This window comes from Osmia lignaria, unplaced genomic scaffold (genome assembly GCF_051020975.1).
Source record: "Osmia lignaria lignaria isolate PbOS001 unplaced genomic scaffold, iyOsmLign1 scaffold0002, whole genome shotgun sequence".
Classification (NCBI taxonomy): domain Eukaryota; kingdom Metazoa; phylum Arthropoda; class Insecta; order Hymenoptera; family Megachilidae; genus Osmia; species Osmia lignaria.
The window spans coordinates 25360849-25371093 of record NW_027478159.1 but is presented as its reverse complement, the minus strand read 5'-3'; positions in this window follow the sequence as shown (position 1 = coordinate 25371093).

The following is a 10245-nucleotide window of genomic DNA, read 5'->3' as shown; positions in this document are numbered from 1 at the left end:
CCCCTTTCTTTGAGATAACTCTGCACTATTGCGAGCTGCAAATGCCACTTCCAGCTTAGCTGTGCAGAGGGAGAACAACAAGAAGAAGAAATATCTCGAAATATGTCCGTCAGGCCAGTTCCTTTGAGCTGAATCTGCAAATATCTCGGAAACGAAGCGAGCTATGGCAAAATGTTAAGAGACGTTTTTTGTAGAGAATTATGTTTCCTACAATTTATGTTCTATGATATTTTTTGATCAGAAGCGTAGTTTTCGAGATATATCGAGATATAGAAAGTTCCGAAGCCGCACCAACATAATAGGGATACAGAAACACCGTGGCCCCTTTCTTTGAGATAACTCTGCACTAGTGCGAGCCGCAAATGCCACTTCCAGCTTAGCTGTGCAGAAGAAGAACAACAAGAAGAAGAAATATCTCGAAATATGTCCGTCAGGCCCCTTCCCTTGAGATAAATCTGCAAATATCTCGGAAACGAAGCGAGCTATGGGAAAATGTTAAGAGACCTCTTTTGTAGAGAATTAAGTTTCTTACTTTTTATGTTCTATGATATTTTTTGATCAGATGCGTAGTTCTCGAGATATATCAAGATATTTAAAAGTTCCGAAGCCGCACCAACATAACAGAGATACAGAAACACCGTGGCCCCTTTCTTTGAGATAACTCTGCACTATTGCGAACTGTAAATGCCACTTCCAGCTTAGCTGTGCGGAAGAAGAACAACAAGAAGAAGAAATATTTCGAAATATGTCCGTCAGGCCCCTTCCCTTGAGATATATCTGCAAATATCTCGGAAACGAAGCGAGCTATGGCAAAATGTTAAGAGACGTTTTTTGTAGAGAATTATGTTTCCTACAATTTATGTTCTATGATATTTTTTGATCAGAAGCGTAGTTTTCGAGATATATCGAGATATTTAAAAGTTCCGAAGCCGCACCAACATAATAGAGATACAGAAACACCGTGGCCCCTTTCTTCGAGATAACTCTGCACTATTGCGAGCTGCAAATGCCACTTCCAGCTTAGCTGTGCAGAAGAAGAACAACAAGAAGAAGAAATATCTCGAAAAATGTCCGTCAGGCCCCTTCCCTTGAGATAAATCTGCAAATATCTCGGAAACGAAGCGAGCTATTGCAAAATGTTAAGAGACCTTATTTGTAGAGAATTAAGTTTCCTACTTTTTATGTTCTATGATATTTTTTGATCAGATGCGTAGTTCTCGAGATATATCAAGATATTTAAAAGTTCCGAAGCCGCACCAACATAATAGAGATACAGAAACACCGTGGCCCCTTTCTTTGAGATAACTCTGCGCTATTGCGAGCTGGAAATGCCACTTCCAGTTTAGCTGTGCAGAAGAAGAACAACAAGAAGAGGAAATATCTCGAAATATGTCCGTCAGGCCCCTTCCCTTGAGATATATCTGCAAATATCTCGGAAACGAAACGAGCTATGGCAAAATGTTAAGAGACCTTTTTTGTAGAGAATTATGTTTCCTACAATTTATGTTCTATGATATTTTTTGATCAGAAGCGTAGTTTTCGAGATATATCGAGATATTTAAAAGATCCGAAGCTGCACCAACATAATAGAGATACAGAAACACCGTGGCCCCTTTCTTTGAGATAACTCTGCACTAGTGCTAGACGCAAATGCCGCTTCCAGCTTAGCTGTGCAGAAGAAGAACAACAAGAAGAAGAAATATCTCGAAATATGTCCGTCAGGCCCCTTCCCTCGAGATAAATCTGCAAATATCTCGGAAACGAAGCGAGCTATGGCAAAATGTTTAGAGACCTTTTTTGTAGAGAATTATGTTTCCTACAATTTATGTTCTATGATATTTTTTGATCAGAAGCGTAGTTTTCGAGGTATATCGAGATATTTAAAAGATCCGAAGCCGCACCAACATAATAGAGATACAGAAACAACGTGGCCCCTTTCTTTGAGATAACTCTGCACTATTGCGAGCTGCAAATGCCACTTCCAGCTTAGCTGTGCAGAAGAAGAACAACAAGAAGAAGAAATATCTCGAAATATGTCCGTCAGGCCCCTTCCCTTGAGATAAATCTGCAAATATCTCGGAAACGAAGCGAGCTATGGCAAAATGTTAAGAGACCTTTTTTGTAGAGAATTAAGTTTCCTACTTTTTATGTTCTATGATATTTTTTGATCAGATGCGTAGTTCACGAGATATATCAAGATATCTAAAAGTTCCGAAGCCGCACCAACATAATAGAGATACAGAAACACCGTGGCCCCTTTCTTCGAGATAACTCTGCACTATTGCGAGCTGCAAATGCCACTTCCAGCTTAGCTGTGCAGAAGAAGAACAACAAGAAGAAGAAATATCTCGAAAAATGTCCGTCAGGCCCCTTCCCTTGAGATAAATCTGCAAATATCTCGGAAACGAAGCGAGCTATGGCAAAATGTTAAGAGACCTTATTTGTAGAGAATTAGGTTTCCTACTTTTTATGTTCTATGATATTTTTTGATCAGATGCGTAGTTCTCGAGATATATCAAGATATTTAAAAGTTCCGAAGCCGCACCAACATAATAGAGATACAGAAACACCGTGGCCCCTTTCTTTGAGATAACTCTGCGCTATTGCGAGCTGGAAATGCCACTTCCAGTTTAGCTGTGCAGAAGAAGAACAAGAAGAAGAGGAAATATCTCGAAATATGTCCGTCAGGCCCCTTCCCTTGAGATATATCTGCAAATATCTCGGAAACGAAACGAGCTATGGCAAAATGTGAAGAGACCTTTTTTGTAGAGAATTATGTTTCCTACAATTTATGTTCTATGATATTTTTTGATCAGAAGCGTAGTTTTCGAGATATATCGAGATATTTAAAAGATCCGAAGCTGCACCAACATAATAGAGATACAGAAACACCGTGGCCCCTTTCTTTGAGATAACTCTGCACTAGTGCGAGCCGCAAATGCCGCTTCCAGCTTAGCTGTGCCGAAGAAGAACAACAAGAAGAAGAAATATCTCGAAATATGTCCGTCAGGCCCCTTCCCTCGAGATAAATCTGCAAATATCTCGGAAACAAAGCGAGGTATGGCAAAATGTTAAGAGACCTTTTTTGTAGAGAATTAAGTTTCCTACTTTTTATGTTCTATGATATTTTTTGATCGGATGCGTAGTTCTCGAGATATATCAAGATATTTAAAAGTTCCGAAGCCGCACCAACATAATAGAGATACAGAAACACCGTGGCCCCTTTCTTTGAGATAACTCTGCACTATTGCGAGCTGTAAATGCCACGTCCAGCTTAGCTGTGCAGAAGAAGAACAACAAGAAGAAGAAATATCTCGAAATATGTCCGTCAGGCCACTTCCCTTGAGATAAATCTGCAAATATCTCGGAAACGAAGCGAGCTATGGCAAAATGTTGAGAGACCTTTTTTGTAGAGAATTATGTTTCCTACTTTTTATGTTCTATGATATTTTTTGATCAGACGCGTAGTTCTCGAGATATATCAAGATATTTAAAAGTTCCGAAGCCGCACCAACATAATAGAGATACAGAAACACCGTGGCCCCTTTCTTTGAGATATCTCTGCACTATTGCGAGCTGCAAATGCCACTTCCAGCTTAGCTGTGCAGAAGAAGAACAACAAGAAGAAGAAATATCTCGAAATATGTCCGTCAGGTCCCTTCCCTTGAGATATATCTGCAAATATCTCGGAAACGAAGCGAGCTATGGCAAAATGTTAAGAGACCTTTTTTGTAGAGAATTATGTTTCCTACAATTTATGTTCTATGATATTTTTTGATCAGAAGCGTAGTTTTCGAGATATATCGAGATATTAAAAAGTTCCGAAGCCGCACCAACATAATAGAGATACAGAAACACCGTGGCCCCTTTCTTTGAGATAACTCTGCACTAGTGCGAGCCGCAAATGCCACTTCCAGCTTAGCTGTGCAGAAGAAGAACAACAAGAACAAGAAATATCTCGAAATATGTCCGTCAGGCCCCTTCCCTTGAGATAAATATGCAAATATCTCGGAAACGAAGCGAGCTATGGCAAAATGTTAAGAGACCTTTCTTGTAGAGAATTAAGTTTCCTACTTTTTACGTTCTATGATATTTTTTGATCAGATGCGTAGTTCTCGAGATATATCAAGATATTTAAAAGTTCCGAAGCCGCACCAACATAATAGAGATACAGAAACACCGTGGCCCCTTTCTTTGAGATAACTCTGCACTATTGCGAGCTGCAAATGCCACTTCCAGCTTAGCTGTGCAGAGGGAGAACAACAAGAAGAAGAAATATCTCGAAATATGTCCGTCAGGCCAGTTCCTTTGAGCTGAATCTGCAAATATCTCGGAAACGAAGCGAGCTATGGCAAAATGTTAAGAGACGTTTTTTGTAGAGAATTATGTTTCCTACAATTTATGTTCTATGATATTTTTTGATCAGAAGCGTAGTTTTCGAGATATATCGAGATATAGAAAGTTCCGAAGCCGCACCAACATAATAGGGATACAGAAACACCGTGGCCCCTTTCTTTGAGATAACTCTGCACTAGTGCGAGCCGCAAATGCCACTTCCAGCTTAGCTGTGCAGAAGAAGAACAACAAGAAGAAGAAATATCTCGAAATATGTCCGTCAGGCCCCTTCCCTTGAGATAAATCTGCAAATATCTCGGAAACGAAGCGAGCTATGGGAAAATGTTAAGAGACCTCTTTTGTAGAGAATTAAGTTTCTTACTTTTTATGTTCTATGATATTTTTTGATCAGATGCGTAGTTCTCGAGATATATCAAGATATTTAAAAGTTCCGAAGCCGCACCAACATAACAGAGATACAGAAACACCGTGGCCCCTTTCTTTGAGATAACTCTGCACTATTGCGAACTGTAAATGCCACTTCCAGCTTAGCTGTGCGGAAGAAGAACAACAAGAAGAAGAAATATTTCGAAATATGTCCGTCAGGCCCCTTCCCTTGAGATATATCTGCAAATATCTCGGAAACGAAGCGAGCTATGGCAAAATGTTAAGAGACGTTTTTTGTAGAGAATTATGTTTCCTACAATTTATGTTCTATGATATTTTTTGATCAGAAGCGTAGTTTTCGAGATATATCGAGATATTTAAAAGTTCCGAAGCCGCACCAACATAATAGAGATACAGAAACACCGTGGCCCCTTTCTTCGAGATAACTCTGCACTATTGCGAGCTGCAAATGCCACTTCCAGCTTAGCTGTGCAGAAGAAGAACAACAAGAAGAAGAAATATCTCGAAATATGTCCGTCAGGCCCCTTCCCTTGAGATAAATCTGCAAATATCTCGGAAACGAAGCGAGCTATGGCAAAATGTTAAGAGACCTTTTTTGTAGAGAATTAAGTTTCCTACTTTTTATGTTCTATGATATTTTTTGATCAGATGCGTAGTTCACGAGATATATCAAGATATCTAAAAGTTCCGAAGCCGCACCAACATAATAGAGATACAGAAACACCGTGGCCCCTTTCTTCGAGATAACTCTGCACTATTGCGAGCTGCAAATGCCACTTCCAGCTTAGCTGTGCAGAAGAAGAACAACAAGAAGAAGAAATATCTCGAAAAATGTCCGTCAGGCCCCTTCCCTTGAGATAAATCTGCAAATATCTCGGAAACGAAGCGAGCTATGGCAAAATGTTAAGAGACCTTATTTGTAGAGAATTAGGTTTCCTACTTTTTATGTTCTATGATATTTTTTGATCAGATGCGTAGTTCTCGAGATATATCAAGATATTTAAAAGTTCCGAAGCCGCACCAACATAATAGAGATACAGAAACACCGTGGCCCCTTTCTTTGAGATAACTCTGCGCTATTGCGAGCTGGAAATGCCACTTCCAGTTTAGCTGTGCAGAAGAAGAACAAGAAGAAGAGGAAATATCTCGAAATATGTCCGTCAGGCCCCTTCCCTTGAGATATATCTGCAAATATCTCGGAAACGAAACGAGCTATGGCAAAATGTGAAGAGACCTTTTTTGTAGAGAATTATGTTTCCTACAATTTATGTTCTATGATATTTTTTGATCAGAAGCGTAGTTTTCGAGATATATCGAGATATTTAAAAGATCCGAAGCTGCACCAACATAATAGAGATACAGAAACACCGTGGCCCCTTTCTTTGAGATAACTCTGCACTAGTGCGACCTGCAAATGCCACTTCCAGCTTAGCTGTGCAGAAGAGGAACAACAAGAAGAAGAAATATCTCGGAATATGTCCGTCAGGCCCCTTCCCTTGAGCTAAATCTGCAAATATCTCGGAAACGATGCCAGTTATGGGAAAATGTTAAGAGACCTTTTTTGTAGAGAATTAAGTTTCCTACTTTTTATGTTGTATGATATTTTTTGATCAGATGCGTAGTTCTCGAGATATATCAAGATATTTAAAAGATCCGAAGCCGCACCAACATAATAGAGATACAGAAACACCGTGGCCCCTTTCTTCGAGATAACTCTGCACTATTGCGAGCTGCAAATGCCACTTCCAGCTTAGCTGTGCAGAAGAAGACCAACAAGAAGAAGAAATATCTCGAAATATGTCCGTCAGGCCCCTTCCCTTGAGATAAATCTGCAAATATCTCGGAAACGAAGCGAGCTATGGCAAAATGTTAAGAGACCTTATTTGTGGAGAATTAAGTTTCCTACTTTTTATGTTCTATGATATTATTTGATCAGATGCGTAGTTCTCGAGATATATCAAGATATTTAAAAGTTCCGAAGCCGCACCAACATAATAGAGATACAGAAACACCGTGGCCCCTTTCTTTGAGATAACTCTGCACTATTGCGAGCTGCAAATGCCACTTCCAGCTTAGCTGTGCAGAAGAAGAACAACAAGAAGAAGAAATATCTCGAAATATGTCCGTCAGGCCCCTTCCCTCGAGATAAATCTGCAAATATCTCGGAAACGAAGCGAGCTATGGCAAAATGTTAAGAGACCTTTTTTGTAGAGAATTAAGTTTCCTACTTTTTATGTTCTATGATATTTTTTGATCGGATGCGTAGTTCTCGAGATATATCAAGATATTTAAAAGTTCCGAAGCCGCACCAACATAATAGAGATACAGAAACACCGTGGCCCCTTTCTTTGAGATAACTCTGCACTATTGCGAGAAGCAAATGCCACTTCCAGCTTAGCTGTGCAGAAGAAGACCAACAAGAAGAAGAAATATCTCGAAATATGTCCGTCAGGCCCCTTCCCTTGAGATAAATCTGCAAATATCTCGGAAACGAAGCGAGCTATGGCAAAATGTTAAGAGACCTTATTTGTGGAGAATTAAGTTTCCTACTTTTTATGTTCTATGAGATTATTTGATCAGATGCGTAGTTCTCGAGATATATCAAGATATTTAAAAGTTCCGAAGCCGCACCAACATAATAGAGATACAGAAACACCGTGGCCCCTTTCTTTGAGATAACTCTGCACTACAGCGTGCTGCAAATGCCACTTCCAGCTTAGCTGTGCAGAAGAAGAACAACAAGAAGAAGAAATATCTCGAAATATGTCCGTCAGGCCCCTTCCCTTGAGATAAATCTACAAATATCTCGGAAACGAAGCGAGCTATGGCAAAATGTTAAGCGACTTTATTTGTAGAGAATTAAGTTTCCTACTTTTTACGTTCTATGATATTTTTTAATCAGATGCGTAGTTCTCGAGATATATAAAGATATTTTAAAGTTCCGAAGCCGCACCAACATAATAGAGATACAGAAACACCGTGGCCCCTTTCTTCGAGATAACTCTGCACTATTGCGAGCTGCAAATGCCACTTCCAGCTTAGCTGTGCAGAAGAAGAACAACAAGAAGAAGAAATATCTCGAAATATGTCCGTCAGGCCCCTTCCCTTGAGATAAATCTGCAAATATCTCGGAAACGAAGCGAGCTATGGCAAAATGTTAAGAGACCTTATTTGTGGAGAATTAAGTTTCCTACTTTTTATGTTCTATGATATTATTTGATCAGATGCGTAGTTCTCAAATTATATATCAAGATATTTAAAAGTTCCGAAGCCGCACCAACATAATAGAGATACAGAAACACCGTGGCCCCTTTCTTTGAGATAACTCTGCACTATTGCGAGCTGCAAATGCCACTTCCAGCTTAGCTGTGCAGAAGAAGAACAACAAGAAGAAGAAATATCTCGAAACATGTCCGTCAGGCCCCTTCCCTTGAGATAAATCTGCATATATCTCGGAAGCGAGGCGAGCTATGGCAAAATGTTAAGAGACCTTTTTTGTGGAGAATTAAGTTTCCTACTTTTTATGTTCTATGATATTATTTGATCAGATGCGTAGTTCTAGAGATATATCAAGATATTTAAAAGTTCCGAAGCCGCACCAACATAATAGAGATACAGAAACACCGTGGCCCCTTTCTTTCAGATAACTCTGCACTATTGCGAGCTGGAAATGCCACTTCCAGTTTAGCTGTGCAGAAGAAGAACAACAAGAAGAAGAAATATCTCGAAATATGTCCGTCAGGCCCCTTCCCTTGAGATAAATCTGCATATATCTCGGAAACGAAGCGAGCTATGGCAAAATGTTGAGAGACCTTTTTTGTAGAGAATTAAGTTTTCTACTTTTTATGTTCTATGATATTTTTTGATCAGATGCGTAGTTCTCGAGATATATCAAGATATTTAAAAGTTCCGAAGCCGCACCAACATAATAGAGATACAGAAACACCGTGGCCCCTTTCTTTGAGATAACTCGGCACTACTGCGAGCTGGAAATGCCACTTCCAGTTTAGCTGTGCAGAAGAAGAACAACAAGAAGAAGAAATATCTCGAAATATGTCCGTCAGGCCCCTTCCCTTGAGATAAATCTGCAAGTATCTTGGAAACGAAGCGAGCTATGGCAAAATGTTAAGAGACCTTTTTTGTAGAGAATTAAGTTTCCTACTTTTTATGTTCTATGATATTTTTTGATCAGATACGTAGTTCTCGAGATATATCAAGATATTTAAAAGTTCCGAAGCCGCACCAACATAATAGAGATACAGAAACACCGTGGCCCCTTTCTTTGAGATAACTCTGCACTATTGCGAGCTGCAAATGCCACTTCCAGCTTAGCTGTGCAGAAGAAGAACAACAAGAAGAAGAAATATCTCGAAATATGTCCGTCAGGCCCCTTCCCTTGAGATAAATCTGCAAATATCTCGGAAACGAAGCGAGCTATGGCAAAATGTTAAGCGACTTTATTTGTAGAGAATTAAGTTTCCTACTTTTTACGTTCTATGATATTTTTTAATCAGATGCGTAGTTCTCGAGATATATAAAGATATTTTAAAGTTCCGAAGCCGCACCAACATAATAGAGATACAGAAACACCGTGGCCCCTTTCTTTGAGATAACTCTGCACTATTGCGAGCTGCAAATGCCACTTCCAGCTTAGCTGTGCAGAAGAAGAACAACAAGAAGAAGAAATATCTCGAAATATGTCCGTCAGGCCCCTTCCCTTGAGATAAATCTGCAAATATCTCGGAAACGAAGCGAGCTATGGCAAAATGTTAAGCGACTTTATTTGCAGAGAATTAAGTTTCCTACTTTTTACGTTCTATGATATTTTTTAATCAGATGCGTAGTTCTCGAGATATATCAAGATATTTAAAAGTTCCGAAGCCGCACCAACATAATAGAGATACAGAAACACCGTGGCCCCTTTCTTTGAGATAACTCTGCACTATTGCGAGCTGCAAATGCCACTTCCAGCTTAGCTGTGCAGAAGAAGAACAACAAGAAGAAGAAATATCTCGAAATATGTCCGTCAGACCCCTTCCCTTGAGATAAATCTGCAAATATCTCGGAAACGAAGCGAGATATGGCAAAATGTTAAGAGACCTTTTTTGTAGAGAATTATGTTTCCCACAATTTACGTTCTATGATATTTTTTGATCAGAAGCGTAGTTTTCGAGATATATCGAGATATTTAAAAGATCCGAAGCCGCACCAACATAATAGAGATACAGAAACACCGCGGCCCCTTTCTTCGAGATAACTCTGCACTATTGCGAGCTGCAAATGCCACTTCCAGCTTAGCTGTGCAGAAGAAGAACAACAAGAAGAAGAAATATCTCGAAATATGTCCGTCAGGCCCCTTCCCTTGAGATAAATCTGCAAATATCTCGGAAACGAAGCGAGCTATGGCAAAATGTTAAGCGACTTTATTTGTAGAGAATTAAGTTTCCTACTTTTTACGTTCTATGATATTTTTTAATCAGATGCGTAGTTCTCGAGATATAT